Below are 19,629 nucleotides of genomic sequence, written 5' to 3'. Positions count from 1 at the left end.
GCTCAGTCACTTAGTCGTGCCCAACTCTTTGCTACCCCAGGGACTGTAGCCCACCAAACTCCACTGTCCATGGGATTCTCCAGGCAAGAATACTGGAGCAGGTTGTCATTTCCTTCTCCAGAGGATCTTCCCGACCCAGGGATCAAACCTGCATCTCTTGTGTCTTCTGCATTGAAGGTGGACTCTCTACCACTGTGCCACGTGGGGAGCCCCATTTAGACCACTGTAGTTAAAAATGGACACCTGACTGTCGAACAACATTGGGGTCATGGTCACCGACCTCCACAGCCCAAAATCTGCGCAGCGCTCTCTCTGCCTCAAAAACAAAAGAACTGATAAATGACTCACCCAAGGGCAGGAAGCTGACATATGTGAATAGAATCAGGATTCAAGCCCCAGTTTTTTGTATTCCACATACTGTGAGCTCTAATCCTGCACAAATCTCCACCACACTTAGTTAATTCAAAGACCTGTAAAGTGAAAATATAGGTGCTATATTTTTTAAAAGATATTTTTGATGTGGATCATTATTTTAAAGTCATTGTTGAATTTGTTACAATATTGCTTCTGTTTTATATTTTGATTTCTTGGCCGCAAGGCATGTGGGACCTTAACTCCCCCACAAGGGACTGAATCACATCCCCTGCACTGGAAGGCAAAGTCTTTGAGCACTGGACTGCCAGGGAAGTCTCTAGTTTCTATATTTATTGAAAACAATCTGTGCAGTTCAATCTGTGTCGGTCAAGGGTCAATTCTAAATGCGAATCAGGTATGTAATTTAAAATTTTCTATTAAATCAACTATAATTTAATAAAATTTTAAAAATAAATAAAATGGATATAAATCATGGGGAAATTCATAGGTTACCTAACATCTAAAATAGGACAGGATAAAGATCAGAGCTGATATATGTATAACTGATTCACTTAGCTATTGTAAATCAACTGTACTCAATAAAAATTAAAGAAAAAAGAACTGAGCCATTCTCAAATGACCGAATATCCCTGTTAAAACTTTTTTTTTCCCTACTGACCATGTTACCAAAAAAGGGAATGAGATGAAATTTTAAAGTTAGTTGTACATCCTATTTGGGGCTTCCCTGGCGGCTCAGACTATAAAGAATCTGCCTGCAATTCAGGGGACACAGTTTCCATCCCTGGGTCAGGAAGATCCTCTGGAGAAGGAAATGGCAACCCACTCCAGTATTCTTTTTGTTTGTTTGTTTGTTTCCTCTTTCATATTCTTTAATGACAATGAGGTAAACCCAGTTGTTTTCAGGGGGATTTCAGTATGGAAGGATATACATGAAAAGTGGTATGATGACAGCAACATGTTGTTTAGAGAGTTTATACAATTTTTTTTAAGGTTATATATAAAGTTGTTTTTGTTTAGTTGCTAAGTGGAGTCTGACCCTTTTGCAACCCTGTGGACTACAGCCCACCAGGCTCCTCGGTCCATAGGGTTATCCCAGGCAAGAATACTGGAGTTGTGGAGAAGGAAATGGCAACCCACTCCAGTATTCTTGCCTGGGACAACCCTATGGACTGAAGAGCCTGGTGAGCTGTAATCCCAGGGGTCGCAAATAGTTGGACACATCTGAGCTCTCTCTCTCTCTCTCTCATACACACACACAGGTCTCCAACATCACAGGTTATTTCCTTGGAGAAGCTTGTTTTTTTTTTTTTAACCTCATGGAAATATGCTTATCCTGCTGGAATTTCTCACAGCTCCTTGTGTTATTATTCCTTCCCATTTATCACAGATTGTACATCTGCATTTATCTGTGTATCTTCCTTTTTAAAAATTTTTATTGTTTATTTATTTTGGGCTGTGCTGGATCTTTGCTGCTGTGCATGGCTTCCCACGGTGGTGGCCTCTCCTGTTGTGGAACATGGGCTCTGGAGAGCGTGGGCTTCGGCAACTGTGCTGAATGGGTTTAGTTGCCCTGTGGCATTTGGAATCGTCCCAGGCCAGGGATTGAACCAGTGTCCCCTGCACTGGCAGCTGGAATCTTAACCACTGGACCATCAGGGAAGCCCTGCGTATTTGTCTTCCAGGCCATTCCCCATTCTCCAGAGAAGGGGTGCATCCCCAGCACAGTGCCTGGCACATGAGCACTATGTATTGAGTGGATTCTTACTATTCCCATGTTATAGATGAGAGAACTCAGGACTTGGAAGAAAACAAACTTCTCCAAAATGACACAACTATATTACAAAATTATTGATATCTATCATATGATATCACTTACGTATGGATCTAAAAAAATGATACTAATGAACATTACAAAACAGAAAGAGGCCCACAGAGAGAAGACAAATTTATGGTTACGAAAGTGGAAAGGGAGGCAGAGGGATAAATTACGAGTTTGCGATTAGCAGATACAAACTACTTTGTATAAAATAGAGAAACAACAAGGTCTTACTGTATAGCACAGGGAACTATATTCAACATCTTAAAGTCAACTAAAATGAAAAAGAAAAAAAATTGACATCTTCTTGTGTGCAAAGTCCTAATCCAAAGGGTCTAGAAGTTCTAGAAATGTGGCCAATTTGCTAGCACACAGTTAAACTCAAGAAATAGCATCTGTGAAGTTAAGGGCGTGTGTTAACTATGGAGTCAATTCCCTCTCTTTAAAACGAGACCCAGAAGGTAGGACCAAGCAAGCAAGCAAGCACCTGGGAGTTATGTTATTTGTATTTCCGATCTGAGAGTCAAAATATCATGCCTGCTGTCTCTCCAAACAGATCGTGATGTATAGTATCTGGGTTCAACACTTTTAGAAAACAATGGAGCCCCGAAGAGTCAAGAGATATTAAATATTTGAATCCCAAATAATTCCACCCCCAGAAACATAGCTAATGCAATCAATCTTAAATAAAGTAATAGTTCTGGGCTCTGTTCAGAACAGTGTGTTTTAGAAGAGCGGACCACTAAAAATGATGTAAACAACCAGCAGCAAAGGACTGCTCAAATAAATTGTGATACGACAATTATTTACTGAAAACCACGTAAAAAGGCAGGGGAACAATTTTTGAAGTGATGTAAATGAGAGCAAAAAGACCATAAAATTTTATATGCAGTCTGGCTAGAATTTCATACAGACGCAAAAACAAGCCCATAAACCAATACACGAAAAAAGAAGGCTGGAAAGAAATGAAATTTCTGTTCAACACCGTTTTGCCTTGGATATGGGGCTATGGAGAAGTCTACTTTTTTCCACCTCTTGGTATTTTCTGAATCATCGTTAACGACCTGAAAGCAGCCACTCTCTTTCTCTAATAATACACAGAAAAAAACTATAACACGGAGCTAGGGCAGCGTCAGTTGATGGCAGCCGAATGTGTCTAGACATTTAATCACAGGAAAATAAGTACTGGATAACTTGACATTATTGGCATTCACAGAGAGCCTCACAGGCACTGGGACATTGATCTATGTTTAGTTTGGTTTCCGAAGGTGTGGAAAGAGATGAGCTCTCAGATGGACTCCAAAGAGGACATTAGTTCGCTGGCACTGAACCAGGTCAAACTGGATTCTGATCCCGGGTGTAAAATACTTGAAAGTTGAAAGTAGGTCAGCAGGGTCAGGGAGCGCAGGGCACGTCTTGTCACCACAACGCGAAACTTCTAGACTCATCCCAAGGCACAGAAGGAAAGGGGAGCTTGGGAAAGGAAATCTGGGATTCCTGGAAGGCCAGGCAAGAGCACGTGCTGAGGCCTGGCGGCCCGGGGACTCAAATTCTAGGCTATGAGTCTGCACACTGGGGCCAGCTGCGTGATTTTTGCAGATGAAGACCCATCTCTGCTCGTTCACTTGTGTGGCTGCGACAGAAAGCCCACAGCCGCACTGCGGAAAACACTGGCCATCTGGCCCTTCCAGAAAAAGTTAGCCGACACTGATCCAGGCTTTCCAAGCTTTGAAACCACAGACTGATCCTATCTTCCTTAGGATACAACGGCGACGCACGCGTATCCAGGTCCAGAGTTCATTCTGTAGAGAAAGCACGCATGCGCAGGTTTGGCCGAGCCACCCGCTGCAGCCACGCGCAGGCTCTTTTTCCTGCTAATACACCGGCAGTGCTGGAGGTGTGTGTTTCTCCTGAGCCAGCATTTGCTGTCTGCCCCATTTTTCTGTCTTTACCAACATTTACAAGACTCCCCCACACCCACCTTGACATGATCTTGCTTTGTTTCCCTAGTTTTTGGCTGCTCTGCGTGGCCTATGGGATCTTGGTTCCCTGATCTAACCAGAGTCCCCTACAATGGAAGTGTGGCGTCTTAACCACTGGACCGCCAGGGAAGTCCCTATCTTGCTTTTTTTTAAAAAAAATTGTTTATTTATTTTTGGCTGTGCTGGGTCTTCTTTGCTGTGCAGGCTTTTTCTCAAGTTGCGGCAAGGTGGGGCTCCTCTCTAGTTGCCGTGAGCGGGCTTTTCCTTGCGGTGGCTTCTCTTGTTACTGAGCCCGAGCTCTAGGGCGCTCAGGCTTCCATAGCTGTCGCTCCCAGGCTCTGGAGCACGGGCTCAGTAGTTTTGGCGAACCGGCTTAGCTGCTGGGTGGCTTGCGGGATCTTCCGGGACCAGGGATCAAACCCGTGTCTCCTGCATTGCGAGGTGGATTTGTTACCACTGAGCCACCAGGGAAGCCCCCCCTCTTGCTTTTTGACCAGAAAAAACTTTAAGTGAAAACCTGTACATCACTATTGTGTCTAGAAAGCAGTATCGTTTGCTGTAAATACTGTAGGTCAAAGAAGAGCAGCAGTTCCCATCCTTTCCAGCACCAGGGACCAGCTTTGGAGCGAGGGCTGGACCCAGAGGGATTGCTTTAAAGTGAAGCAGATCATGTCACTCCCTGGTTAACAACCTGTCAACGGTGTCTGATTGCAAAGAGGATAAAACCCAACCTTCTCACTCTAACCTCAAAATCCAGGACTGGGTCCTGTGTGCACCCGCTGCGCAGAGCCTAGCCCCCAACCCGGGAACATGCTTCCCCGTCTCTGAATGACTGGCACCTTTCACAGCTCAGAAACCACCCCATCAGGGCGGTCTCTCTTTCTTTCTTCAGTTGCTCAGTCGTGTCTGACTCTTTGCCACCCCACGGACTGCAGGACGCCAGGCTTCCCTGTCCTTCACTATCTACTGGACTTTGCTCAAACTCACGGCCATTGAGCCAGGGATGCAATCCAGCCATCTCATCCTCTCTCACCCCCTTCTCCTCTTTCGCTCAGTCTTTCCCAGCATCAGGGTCTTTTCCAGTGAGTCAGCTCTTCACATCAGGTAGCCGAAGTATTGGAGCTTCAACTTCAGCATCAATCCTTCCAATGAGTATTGAGCATTGACTTCCTTTAGGATTGACTGGTTTGAGTTCTTTGATGTCCAAGGGACTCTCAAGAGTCTTCTCTAGCACAACAGTTTGAAAGGATCAGTTCTTTGGTTCTCAGCCTTCTTTATGGTCTGACTCTCACATGGACTTGCTGACTCCCACTAATTCAAGTCATGGAATTTGATTTTCACTGAGGCCCTTCGCTGTTTCCCATTTGTTCATGGATACATCTGTCTCCCTGCCCCAGGATGTAAGCTCCCTTTCACCTCTCTCTTAATGTCGATGCGAAATATAATTTGTGTGTTGAGTATTGCTCAGTCCTTGGGATGTGGACACCTCTGGGGCTGGGACGTCAGGCTCGTTGGTTAAGAACCCGCCTGCCAATGCAGGGCACACAGGGTCCATCCCTGGTCTGGGAAGACCCCACATGCTCGGGCAACTAAGCCTGAGTGCTGAAGCTACTGAGCCCTAGACCCCGTGCTCTGCAATGAGAGAAGCCACCGCAGTGAGAGGCACGTGCACCACAACTAGAGAAAGCCATCACACAGCGACGAGGACCCAGCACAGAAAAATAACGCTCCGTAACAAGGAAGACTTCTTCCCATTTAGTGGATGAGAAAGCCGAGGCCGAGAAAGCCGAAGTGCCCCTTGGTGCTCTCTGCTCGCTGATGTTCGTAAACATCCTGTGAGGCAAAGGCAGAGCTTTTTTGCAGATGGGGACACTGAGACCCATGGAAGGTTCAGTAAGTCTCATCTCCCCTCCTTGTATCGAATACATGACCATCGGGCCTGCTTTTCTGTGGAATGATGACGGCGGTGTAATGGGGTGATACTATGCTTGCGGAGAAACATAATCTCTACCATCATTTGGCTCCTGCAGAAAATGAGAAGTACAGCAAGCCACTGGCCTCTTATCGCAGCCACTAGGAACCATCTGCTTCTCATTCCTGTCTTTTCACAGAAGTCTCCAAGGAGTTCTCGCTTCCAATGCCAGCTCAAGTGCGGAGATGCCTTGCAGACTCAGCAACTTACCCCGATAACCATGTGGCATTCACATGCCACTTCTTTCCAAAGGATGTCCCCAAACAAACCTGGGACTCTTTGTTTCACAGAGCTGAAGAGATGTGGGAAAAAAGTTCTCCTGGACACAAACTCGGGGTAGACACAGATGTATGCCAGTGTTCCCAGGACCGGCTCAGCGGCTCCAGGAGCACGGTCTTAGGTGGGGGATGGGGAGGAGGTCGGGGATGTGCACCGTGTGGGTGGGAAACGGGGCACAGAGCTGTGTGAACTCACCCCCTGAGGGTCCCCAGTTGGAACTCAGGTGTTAGGATGCGGTGGCCTCCAGAGTTTCTTCTCCTTCTCTGTCCATGAGCACCAGCCCGGACGTGGCCCAAGGTCAGCTTTCTTTCTTAATTTTTATTGGAGCCTAGTTGCTTTATTTCTCTTTGAGATGACCTTCCCTGGAGGCTCAGTGGTAAAGAATCAGCCTGCAAGGAGGGAGACGTGGGTCTGATCCCTGGGTCGGGAAGATTGCCTGGAGAAGGGAATGGCAACCCACTCCAGTGTCCTTGCCTGGAGAATCCCATGGACAGAGGAGCCTGGCGGGCTGCAGTCCAGATCTGGTATTTGCAGTCTGCAAAGAGTTGGACACGACTTAGCGACTAAACGACAACTATGAGGAGAGGGTAACTGCAGCATCCAGCACGCTGCCATGCAGAGTAGGTGCTCAGTACAGAAGTGGGAACCAGTATGGGAAGCAGTGTTTGCAAATGGAGGGACTAATGAAAATCTGTAGTCTGGTAGTGTAGTCATCTCCACCTCCCACGCATCCCGCTGTGGAGGGGGAAAGCCGATCCTTATTCCAAAACTACACCATCTCTACAGACTCTAAAGTTCCTGCTTCTTTGTCCTCTCGCCAGCAAATTCCTGCCATAAGAACCCACAAGGAACACAACAGATGCCCAGTTTCATGAAAACGTCATCAATCTTGTCAGCTCTGTCTGGATTTCCCATCCCCAAACAGTGCGTATTAAGTCACTTCAGTCATGTCTGACTCTCTGCAACCCTGTGGACTGTAGCCCACCAGGCTCCTCTGTCCATGGGATTCTCCAAGCAAGAGTACTGGAGTGGATTGCCACTTCCTCCTCCAGGGGATCTTCCCGACCCAGGGATTGAACTCAAGTCTCTTACACCTCCTACATTGTTCTTTACCACTAGCGCCATTAGGGAAGCCCTCCCAAAACAGGGATGGATCCATTTAATGAGATTTTAAGTGATGGCATACATAGCGCTCCTCCAGTTCCATAAAAAACCATCAGACCAAAAAAAAAAAAAAACAAACCAGCAGACATGTATCTTGACACATTAAAATCTTCTTAATTATTCTACGTGGTGCAGGAAGAAACGAAACCCCATGCTGGGTACAAAATTGAAAAAGCAGTTCCAGGGGCAGAATGAGGGGGTCTTGGGCAGAGATTTGGGGATATTTTAGAATCCAGACTCAAAACAAAGTTGAAATTCTTCAGTCAAAATTCCTGAAGAATCGGATCCACCATTTGGAAGAGGAAAAAAAAAGTACTATTCAAATTTAGAAAATAAAATCCATAGCGAGCTGAAAACTGTCATGGACTTCCCTGGTGGCACAGTGGATAGTAATCCACGTTTCAATGCAAGGGACTCGGGTTCGATCCCTGGTCCGGGAGGATCCCACATACCACGGAGCAGCTGAGCTCATGCACCACGACTATGGAGTCTTCTTCAGGAGCCACAGCTCCTGAAGCCTGCGAGCCTAGAGACTGTGCTCCACAGCAAGAGAAGCCACCTCAATGAGAAGCAGCTAGAGAGCAGCTCCCCCCACCACAGCTAGAGTAATCCTGTGCAAAGCAGCAAAGACCCAGCAAAACCAAAAATAAAATGAGAAATAAATAAAATTTTAAAAAAGAAAGAAAACCGTCACGTTTGCCCCTTGGAAGCTGTGTGGTCTTACGCCAGTGGCTTGAGCGCTCTGGGCTGCTGTTTGCTCATCTGTGGGGTGATGAGCAGAGATGACGATGAATGGTGAGCACTGGCTCAAGGCCGTGGCGCAGGGCCCGCATCAGGCGCGTCCTGCAAATGCCCAGCAGGCAGGACATGCTCGCTGGCTGGGGACAGAAGGGTTCCAGACCTGATGTCAAGCCTGGCAGATGCTATCGCCAGTAGAACTCGGGCTGCCTGCGAGGAAAAACTGTCGCTTCCACTGCCAGCAAAACCAAGATACTCAGAGCCAGGAACTGTGGGATGAGGCTAGAGGACCCATGTGTTACTACAGAGGTAACAGATTCCCCTGCAAAGAAGCAACCCTAGGACTTCTCTGGTGGCCCAGGGGATAAGAATCTGCTTGCCAGTGCAAGGGACATGGGTTCAATGCCTGGGCCAGGAAGATCCCACGTGCCTTGGACTAACTAAGCCCATGCACCACAGCTGCTGAGCGTGCGCTCTAGAGTTTGTGCTCTGCAACAAGAGAAGCCACCGAAATGAAGAGTAGCCTCCACTCGCCACAACCAGAGAAAGCCTGTGAACAGCAGCAAAGACCCAGCACAGCCAAAAATTAATTAATTAATTAATTAATTAATTAAAGAGTCCATGATATTGGCTCAGTGGGATTATTCATATGGAAAGAAAAATTTATCATGATCTTACCTCAATCAATACCTAAAAATCAACCCCAGGCAGACAATAGAGATAAATATGAAAAACTGAATGTGAAAGCTTCTAGAAAATAGAAGGGCAACATGAATGACTTTAAATTTCTGAACTAGCACCCAAAACCACAAAAAAAGATGAGCATGAGCTATGTAAAAATTAAAATCCCAATAACCCAAAGTCACCATTGGAAAGTAAATTCATGTCTCAGAGTAGAAGAAGATCCATAACACATAACTGGCAGAGGGATCTTTATCCAGAAAGATTAAGAAAACTCTTACAAATCTATAAGAAAAAGAAAAATAGACAAATGCAAAGAAAAATGGACAAGCGATCTCAATAGGCACATCATAAAACAGGAATTCCAGGTAGTCAACATACATAATATAGAAAAGGTGATGAATTCAGTTAGTAATGAAATGTTTTTTAAAAAATAAACAACCCGTGGAATGGCTGAAATATAATAGCAAGTTGAATTGCTGGAGCTGGAGAGGGTATGGAGGAAGGGAACCCCTCATACACACAGTTGGCAGAGTCTAAATGGGGCAACCATTTTGTTCTAGAATGTTCATGACAACACTATACTAGTCTTGCTATGGGCTGAATTATGTTTCACGTGTCCAGTTTCTGGCCCTTCTTTCCTCTGTGACCTTGGCCAAGAAACCTAAAATTCTCTGATTCTGTTTCCACATCCACCAAGAAGGTCATTCCTACCTGGATTATTGAAAGTTTTAAATGAGATACTCCAAATAGAACCCAGTGCCTGGCAGGTAGAAAGCATCTGATCACTCACTCTTATCTTCTAATCTGTGTGTGTGTGCATGCTCAGTCGCCCAGTTGTGTCTGACTCTTTTGCGATCCCATGAACTATAGCTTGCCAGGCTCCTCTATCCATGGGATTTTCCAGGCAAGAATACTGCAGTGGGTTGCCATTTCCTTCTCCAAGGGATCATCCCAGACCAAGAATTGAACCTGAGTTTCCTACATTTGCAGGCAAATTCTTTACCACTGAGCCACCAGGGAAGCCCTAATAACCACCAATATGCTATTTCAAGAGGCAGTATTGTTGCCATTTTACAGATGAGGAAACTGAGACCCAGAAGTCACAACTTCCAGGGAGCTCAGGAGGCCAGCAAGCAACACAGCTGCTTTACAAATATAGGACTTTTTCCTTGACGCCAAAGGAACATCTAAGCAACAGACTCCAACCCAAGCCCATAGCAGGATGTCAAGGGGCTGCACAGGATTGAATCTGATCAATTATTGCAAATGATCCAAGTGGTTGGCTGCCTCTGGAAGTGCTTTGAACTTTGAACCCACTCACCGCTAGCTTTATTCATCATTTTGGACTTTCAAACCTTGCTTTCCTGTTTGCCGTCGCAGCTGGTCTTCGCAAACTCTGTTGTGATCATCAAAAGCTAAGACAAGATTATTCCCATTGATGGATGAGTAAACTGAGGCCAGAGAGAGCAGCAGCATCCATGTGGCTTAGTGTTAGCAGAGGTCCAGGTCTGTAAGCCTGGGTTTCTCTCTAGACTTGATGTTTTTACTATGAGCGCCTGAAGTCAAGCATCTATTCTGAGCCTGCATTTCCCACCTCTGAAACCTGATCAGTCTTTCCTCTTTAGGTTGTTATGAGCAATGAGATGAGCAGATACACATGAAACCCTCAGAACAGCCCTAGCACCCACTGAATGCTTGGCAAATATGAGCTGCCAGTGTTTATGGGTCATTGCAATAGGATGGACAGAGCCTACGTTGAAAGCCTGCCCAGGGTCCTCTGAATGTTTCCTCTTGTCCCTGAAGCTCATCATTACCCTGGCAGCCCCGCCCTGGATCCCTCTGGGACCCTGACCCTAGGTCGTGACATCCATGCTTTTCTGTGGGTGGCTCTTTCTGAGTCCCGTTTGCAGCCCCTGGGAGGACTGTGCACCTAGAGCTGGGGCAGAATGCCAGGCATGCAAATCCGCATGCAGGCAGTAATTTGCACAAATGCTCCCCGGTGTGCTCATTTCCAGCCTGTCCCCAGAACAGCGCTCGGCTTGCAAAGCCAGCAGAGAGCTATTTACAGCTCTGGGCACGGAGAAGGGAGGCAGGCTCTGATCTCGCTTGGGAATGGCCCTGCTGAGGTGGTGGTGGCTTGCTCTTTTGGCTGCTTTAAGAGGCTGTTCAGCTAGTCTTGCCCTGAAGGAGCTTCGAGGTCCTGAAAACTTTTGCTGAAAGGCCAGGGATCCACCCCCAGGATTGTCTGATTCCCTCAGGGAACCCACACACAAAGTCAGGGGACCCGTGTCCCTGGGGTCCCACTAATAGCTGCTGAGCCATCAGGGAAGCCTGGCCAATAGCTGCTGGTAGACTGTAAACATCTAGAGAAAGGGATACAGGAGGCCTGTCAAAACCATGGACAGCTCTAGCTGCTCTAGGTCAGGTTGACAAACTGGTTGGGAGGTGGGAGACATCCGGCCCCCCAGCCTGTTTGTGTAAATAAAGTTTTATTAGCACACAAACACATCCATTCATTTACATTTCACGGTACAGTTGAGTGGTTGCGACTATAACTCCATGGCCCACAAAGCCTCAAATATTTACTATCTATCCCTTTAAAAAAAAAAATCTGCTGAGCCCTACTCTACGTGAAGGCCCCACCATCTCATCTTCTAACAAACAGGCTCCTCCTAGAGTCAGACAACTCTCCATGAAGCTTCCCGAAGAGTATTTCTCAAGTGCTAATCAAATCAGGTCACCTCCTTACTTAAAACCCTTCCAGGTTCCCCAGGGGTCTCTGAGTCAAGTCTAAACTCAGCATCAAGGGTCACCAGGCTGTTTATGATCTGGCCTTCTCGCAGCTCCCCTCTTTTTAGCCATCCACCCTGGGGAGCCACTGCCAAACACCTCCCCCATCCTCTGAACATTGGTTTTGTATTAAAAAAGGCATCTCAGTGGAAAACTATGCATTGTTTACATACCACACAAACTTTTAAGATATCTGATTCTAGCCTTGTTCATTACATTATCTTCAAGCTATTTTTTTTTTTTAACTCTTTCTAAGTTGTAGGAATCTGATGTGTGTGTGTGTGCTCAGTCGCTTAGTTGTGTCCAACTCTTTGTGACCCTATGGACTGTAGCCTGCCAGCCTCCTCTGTCCATGGGATTTTCCAGGCAAGAATTTTGGAATGGGTTGCCATTTCTTCCTCCAGGGGAATCTTCCCAACCCAGGGATTGAATCCATGTCTCTTGCATTAGCAGGCGGATTCTTTACCAGTGAGTCACCTGGGAAGCCCAGGAATCTCATAGAGGAGTCAGTTCTGTCTTGTCCAGTCATTTTCTTGCCTCCATTTGCAATGCATTTCACCATTCCTTTACTCCATAGACAACTGTGCTTTATTTGACTTTCCCTTTGAACCTCTTCCAACATCTGCTTGGTTCTTTCATTGAATGAGCTTTACAGAATCAAGTGTTCGTCTTTGTATCTATAAAAGAGTCATGGTTTTATCACCCCCCCTTTTATTTTTTCCTGAAGATTTTCTTTTAAGAGTTTTCCATGAAGTCTGTGAGCCCCTGTTTGTGTCCTATCTATTGAGAATATCTTTCCTGCCTTTTCCTCCAGAAATTTCTTTCCCAGCATGCCCAGGTACAGAGACAGAGAACCTCTTCCTCCTCTGAGCTCCTCCCTCTATCTACTCCCACCTGCCTGGTACTCTTCTCTCTGACTGGCTGTTTACGGGCCTGTTCCCTGACAGCTGGGCTTCCCAGGTGGCTCTTGTGGGAAAGAACCTGCCTGCCAATGCAGGAGACAATAAGAGATTCTGGTTTGATCCCTGGGTGGGGAAGATCCCCTGGAGGAGGGCACAGCAACCCACTCCAGTATTCTTGCCTGGAGAATCCCATGGCCAGAGGGGCCTGGTGGCCTATGGTCCATGGGGTCGCAAAGAGTCAGACACAACTGAACTGATTTAGCACACACAGCACATCCTGACAGCTAGCCTAGAAGATCCTCTGGTGTGGAAGCGGGGTATTTGTCTCTTCTTACCATGCGCACGCGCGCGCGCGCACACACACACACACACATCCTACCATTAGTGTATAAGACAAGTGGGAGTTGTACAACAAACGGGCACATTCACTTAGGAATGAATGAATGCAGATTGCTAGATTGCCCACCTAGACAGAAGCCACTAAGAGGGAGACCTTGTTTTCCATGTTAATACCATACACGGGATGCCAATGTCTGACATCTACAAAGTACTCAACAAACACTGGCTGAATAAATGAAAAAAAATACCATTTCAGGACTTCCCTGGTGGTCCAATGGTTAAGAATCCGTCTGCCAATGCAGGGGACACGGGTTCGATCCCTGGTCCAGGAAGACTCCATATGCCACGGGGCAACTAAGCCCGTGAGCCACAACTCCTGAGCCTGTGAGCCTAGTCTCAGAGCCACAGGTCTTGAGCCCACATGCGCCCTGGAGCCTGTGCCCCGCAACAAGAGAAGCCACCGCAATGAGACGCCCGCGAACCGCAACTAGAGCGAGCCCACACGGCAACGAAGACCCCGCACAGCCAAAAACAAATTAATTAACAAAAAAATGCCACTTCAGTTCCTGTTCTTGGCCCGCTTTTAAATCATCTCCCAGCTCTCCACGTGTGAAAACCACCCCAGTAGCCTCCAAACGCTACCCTCCGGCCCTGTATTTTCATGTGTCGCCACCGTGGGGGTTTCAACTGCTCCCCTCTAGGGAACGGATGGCCATCTCTCTGTTCTGCTTTATGGTCATCGCGTGACCTTGAGCAAGACGCCGCCCCTCTGGTTTTCCAGTGGGTGAAGCAAGGTCAGTTCAGGCATTCCAAGAGATAAAATACATCAGGCAGAGATACGATGGCCAGGAACACCCTAATGAAGTTCCGGCTCAGGCACCATTTACAGTGTAACAGGTGCTGTCAAGGTAACACATCAGCGAAGCTACAGGGGTTAGCTCTGAGTTGTGAGGTTACAGAGATGGCCAAGGACAAGCTTCCCAAACTAACTTGAAGGTGCACACGAACCCCCACATCCCACCAGGATAGTGTTAAACTGCAGACTGCATTTTGTAGGAGGCTGGGTAGGGCCCAAGCGCCCGCATTTCCCCCCAGCTCCCCAGCGATGTCATGCCACTGGGCGCTGGACCACACTTGGAGTAGCAAGATGCCAGGACACAGTGGGTCGCAGCTTGGAAGGAAGTCTCCATGTCGTGGTTGAAAGACAGATAACCAGTACGTGGCTGATGTGTGCTCAGTCGCTTCAGGCACGTTGACTCTTTGTGACTCCACGGACTGTACCCTGCCAGGCTCCTTTATCCATGGCATTTCCCAGGCACGATTACTGGCATGGGTTGCCATTCTCTCCTGCAGGGAATCTTCCTGACCCAGGGTTCGAACCCGCGTCTCCTGAATCTCCTGCATTGCAGACAGATTCGTTACTGCTGAGCCACTGGGGAAGCCCTGGTTGCTGATCGTTCACAGTAATAAATGTTAGTGCCAAGTGGGCGAGGCTGCCAGTTAAGACTATGAGGCTCCAAGGATGGACAGGCTGGCAAGCGGGGGAGTCGGGTGCAGGGTTCCCAAGGGACATGGAAACCAGGTTGGGAGCGTTCGGCCAGGCCGGTGACTCAACAGAGCGATAATTCTGGTGGTGGGACCTGTCGACCTCTGTTTTAACACATCCTCCAGGGGATTCTGATGTGCAAGTGTGAGAACCATTGTGCTATGCAGAAAAGGGTAGAATATTCCAGTTGGAAGAACAGTGTTCTGTTTCACATAATCGAGTTTCAGGCACATGTCCAGACCCTGTAAATTGCATTCATTATTGCATCTATCTATCCCTCCACATCCAACATATAAGTTGTGAATGCCCACCAGGCATCTAGTTAGGCACAAGAAATATGACTTGTTAGGCACAAGAAGTTGTAGACAGACATGCCTGTCTAAGCTTCGAAACCAGTGACTTTCAGCCAGGGGATATCTAGCGATGTCTGGGGAGATTACTGCTGGTCACAACTTGGAGGTAAGTGTGTACTGGCATTGAGGGGGACAAAACCCAGAAATGCTGCTGAACATCCCATAGTACACAGGACACCCCCTCCCGCCTCCATGCCCACCCCATCCCAGCCGTGGCAATAGTGTAGTAAAAACACTTTGTTCTGGGAATTCCCTGGTGGTCGAGTGGTTAGGACTTGGTGTTTTCAATGCTGGAGCCTGGGTTCAATTCCTGGTTGGGGAACTAAGATTCTGCAAGTTGCAAAGTGTGGCAAAAAAAAAGGAAAAAGAAAAAGAAACTTTGCCCTAAACTAGGAACCCCTTGAGGGCAGGAACTGTACCACAGTCATTTTGACATCCCAAAGTCACGAGACAGGGCCTGACCCCCAGGGGCTAAGCAAACGTTTAAATGCATGAGGAAATGGCAAGACAAAGATATACTTAGGTATATAAAGAATTCTTACAACAACAAAAAGACAAACATCCCAATTCAAAAATGGGCAAAGGACTTGAATGGACCTTTCCCCAAAGAAGATACATAACAGGCCAATTAGCACATGAAAAGATGTTCAACATCACTAATCATTAGGGAAATGAAAATCAAAACCACAGTGAGAAAAAGTAAGAAAAAAAGATTAAAAAATCCCCCACAATCAGGTACTGCTTCATATCCACTAGAATAAGGTAATACATTGTAATACTAGTAATCGAAAAATAACAAGTGTTGACAAAAATGTGGAAAAAATTGGAACCCTTACATATTGCTGGTGGGATTGTAAAATGGTGGAGTCTGGCATGGCGGTTCCTCAAAAGGTTAAGCAAAGAGCTACCATGTGACCCAGCAGGTCCACTCCCCAAAGAACGGGAAGCAGATCTTTAAGCTGCAATTTGTACACACATGTCCACGGCTGCATCATTCATAGCCGTCAAAAGTCAGAAGCCCAAATGTCCCTCAACTGACAGATGGATAAACCAACTGGCATATAATCCACACGACAGAATATTACTTAGCCATGAAAAGGAGCGAAGTACTGATACATGCTACCGCAGAGAAGCCAAACCAATACACCACATGTTGGATGATGCCATTTATATGAAACAGTCAGGCCAGGCAAATCTATTGAATCAGAAAGCAGATGAATGGTTGCTTGGCAGGGGCTGGGGGAAGGGAGGGTGACTGCTTTGTGGGGACAAGGTGTCCTTTCGGTATGATGAAAGAGTTCTGGAACTAGAGAGAGGTGACGGTTGCATGACACTGTGAAAGTACTTAATGCCACTGAACTGTACCTTTTAAAATCATTAAGGGAAAAATAAATAAATAAATAAAATCATTAAGGGATTTACCCGGCAGTCCAGTGGTTAAGATTCTCCATTCCTAATGCAGGGGATATGCGTTTGATTCCTGGTTGGGGAACTAAGATCCCACACGCATTTTTTCAATCACCTGGGGCTTCCCAGGTGGCGTGGTGATAAAGAATTCGCCTGCCAACGGGGGAGATGCAAGAGACGCTGGCTTAAACCCTGGGTCTGGCTTAAACCCTGGGTCGGGAAGGCCCCCTGGGGAAGGAAATAGCAACCCACTCCAGTATTCTTGCCTGGAGAATCCCATGGACAGACAGCCTGGCGGGGCTATAGTCCATGGGGTTGGCAAAGTGCCGGACACGACGGAGCAGGCAAACACTCTCTTGTACACACTGCGCAGTAAATGCTCATCCAGTCTCTACTGTGCGCCAGGAACGGTGCTCTGCATCCAGGAAGGAAGTGAAAGAGACTCAAATATATGTCTACAGCCCAGGGATACAGAAGGGGAGGAAACCCAGCCAGCAGTCACAGACCCAAGGAAGCCTCAGATGTTTAAGCACTCAGTTCTTAGGATAAAGGGATCCTCGCTGTGGGGAGGCTGGAGGCGGGAAGGGTCAGGGAGACAGCTTTTGAAGGAGTGCAATTTGCCCTTGGGAAGTCGACCCCAAGACAGAGAATGTGTGATTAGAGGCTGCATCAGGCGATGCCATTCCTGGAATGGGTAAGACAGTTTAAAATGCCTGGTGCCTCTAGGAAAGCGAGGCTAGCCAGACATGGTGGAGACAAAGGAGGACACACAGCCCAGAACCTCCTCCTGGACCTTCTGCGGGGATGCAGTGGGGAGCGGGTGGTGATTCAGCCAGCCGGGTGTTCTGGAAGCCCTCAGGCTCCCCAGATGTCACCCACAATGCTTTTGTCCCCGGCTTCCTGGCAAGAAGGGCACACAAGGAGACAGAGATGGGGACAGCAGGGCTCACACTACTGAAGAGGGACCGCCAGGTGTCTGAACAAGGGTTTCAGCCCATCCTCACAGTAACCCAGAGCTGCATTCTACCATTGCACCTCCGTCTACCTTTCCCCCACCCTCTTTCTCCCTTTCTTTCTCTTTCTGCCTTTTCTTTCTTTATTCCTTCCTTCTTTCCTTTCTTTCAACTACCATTGCCTTTCTAAAGATGGGAAAATGTGACACTAACAAACAAAATGGCCATGGCCTAGGCCGTCATGCTGTGAGGGAAAAAGTGAAGTGAAAGTGTTAGTCGCTCACTCTTTATGACCCCATAGACTGTAGCCCCGCCAGGCTCCTCTGTCCATGGGATTCTCCAGGCAAGAATACTGGAGTGGGTTGCCATGCCTTCCTCCATGGGAGCTTCCACACCCAGGGATTGAACCCAGGTCTCTCGCATTGCAGGCGGATTCTTTACCATCTGAACCACCAGGGAAGCCCGCCTCATGCTGGTGGAAGCCCAGTTCAGCTCTGGTCAGTGTGACCTCAGGCCCCACCAAGATGCCGGTGACAAGAATCCCCCGTGGGCAGGGCGGAGGCTCAGCCTGTGGACAGGAGGCCTCAGATTTCCGTCTCCTGGCCCCAGAACTCTAAGGAAGCTCAAAGGCCTGAGTTTTGGTCACTGGCAGCTTCTGGCATGACCACTTCCCAGGAAAGAGGGACTGGGTGTGCAGGAATGGCCAGTCCTCAGACCCTGCCTGCCTCTCTTTCCTGGGGGCCAGGCAGCGGAAAGAGCCCCAGCCTGCTGTGCAGAACTCAGGATACAGTCATCCCCTGCCATCTTCGTGGCTGAAAGACTCTGAGCAAGTCTCAACCTCTGGGGGCTGTGCCCGGCTCATCTTTAATGCACGATAAGCTGGCTAAAGGATCCTGTTTCCTCTTCCTCCCCCATGGATAGATACACACACACACACACACACACACACACACACACACACACAGGCCCCTTTCACATTTCTCACTCCCCTATGTGTATGTACATATACTTACTAAAATACCTATATATCGATCCTGTGACTTTATCATTTTCACTAAATGATGTCTTAGAGATCTCTCCAGGTCAGGAACATAGTTCCACCCCATTCTCCTAAAAAGACGGTTTCCTTTTCCCACATAATGGAACCCCTTCCCATCTTGGATTGCCAAGCCCTTGGGTGAACATTCCTGCCTTGGCCTAGCATTTCTACAGGAGATTCTTTCTTGGCCTAGCATTTCTACAGGAGATTCTTTCTTAGTCGTGGGACGGCTGGGCCCCAGAGCATGCAGTTAAAATTCTGATACTGCTAAAGCAACTGAGAAGGCTCCAGAACTAGGTTATTTCTAAAACTGTCTTTGACTTCCAGCAGGGACAGTTGCTTTGACTTCTAGCAGGGATGGGGTAATGCTGTTAGCAGAGTCCTTTAACCTCCTTGGGCCTCAGTTTGCTCACCTGTTAAATGGGAAACCTGCAGTAACGCACATGCAGGTGCTCTGGATTTTCCTGTTGAAATGTGAGGGGTTAATATTGCCCTCAAAATGAGGAGGCTCAGCAGTTGACACACAACCTCTATGATGCACAAAGTGGAACAAGGGGCCTGGGTAAGAAGGATGCTCTCCTAAGGTCAATCATCCTCTATGAGTGGAGTATCTACGTTAGATCAGCAATTCTCAAGGTGAGGAGGGGGATTTTGCCCCCCAGAGGACACGCTTGGAGACGATTTTAGTTGTCATCACTAGAAGTGGTTGCGACTGGCTTTATGGGTAGAGGGTAAGGATGCCTCTCCACACCCTACAATGCACTGACAGCCCCCTTCCCCACCCCTTGCAACACAGAATGATCAGGCCCCAAATGGCAACACGGTTGATTAAAAAAAAGAAAACCCTGCTCTAGACCTATCTCTTATCTGATGCCTAGCCCCTCCCCCCACCAACAAGCCCATTTCAAAGATGAGGAAACTGAGGCTCAGAGAGGCGGATGACCTGCCCAAGGTTGCCCAGCCAGTGGTAACGGAAGTAGATCCCCGGCTCCATCTGGCTTTAGGGTCTGGGGTGCATTCCACATCCTGTACCATCTCTCTGGGAAGACACCATCCTAGTCTCCAAGCAAGAGCAGACTGTTCGCTGCCTGACAGATGATCTACATTGTGAGTCATAAGTCTTACCTAAAAGCATAAGCTCCCTACCCAGGTTTAGAGGTTTTATGACTTGTCATAATCAGTGCTTCCCCTCACTTGCCATATGCTATGTACTTTACCAAGACGAACTCATTTTACCCTAATAAGGATGCTAAGGGAATTAGTTGCAGAGAGGTTAATAATTTCACCAAC

General features: G+C 47.5%; 1 protein-coding gene across 2 annotated transcripts in view; it reads right to left on the bottom strand.

Annotated features, from left to right (window-relative positions):
- ABAT (4-aminobutyrate aminotransferase) overlaps positions 1-19,629 on the bottom strand; it is an 85,860-nt gene that overhangs the window by 63,800 nt on the left and 2,431 nt on the right. Inside the window, exon 2 of one of the 2 annotated variants that reach the window (XM_043914283.1) lies at positions 6,620-6,813. The exons of the other annotated variant lie outside the window; for it this stretch is intronic. The gene's annotated coding sequence lies outside the window, so the exon portion shown is untranslated. The remainder of the gene's footprint in view (positions 1-6,619; positions 6,814-19,629) is intronic. 2 annotated transcript variants of the gene reach the window in all.

Source organism: Cervus elaphus, chromosome 10, assembly GCF_910594005.1.
Source record: "Cervus elaphus chromosome 10, mCerEla1.1, whole genome shotgun sequence".
Taxonomy (NCBI): domain Eukaryota; kingdom Metazoa; phylum Chordata; class Mammalia; order Artiodactyla; family Cervidae; genus Cervus; species Cervus elaphus.
The sequence above is the reverse complement of the archived record's forward strand: the minus strand, read 5'-3'. Positions and strand labels throughout refer to the sequence as shown.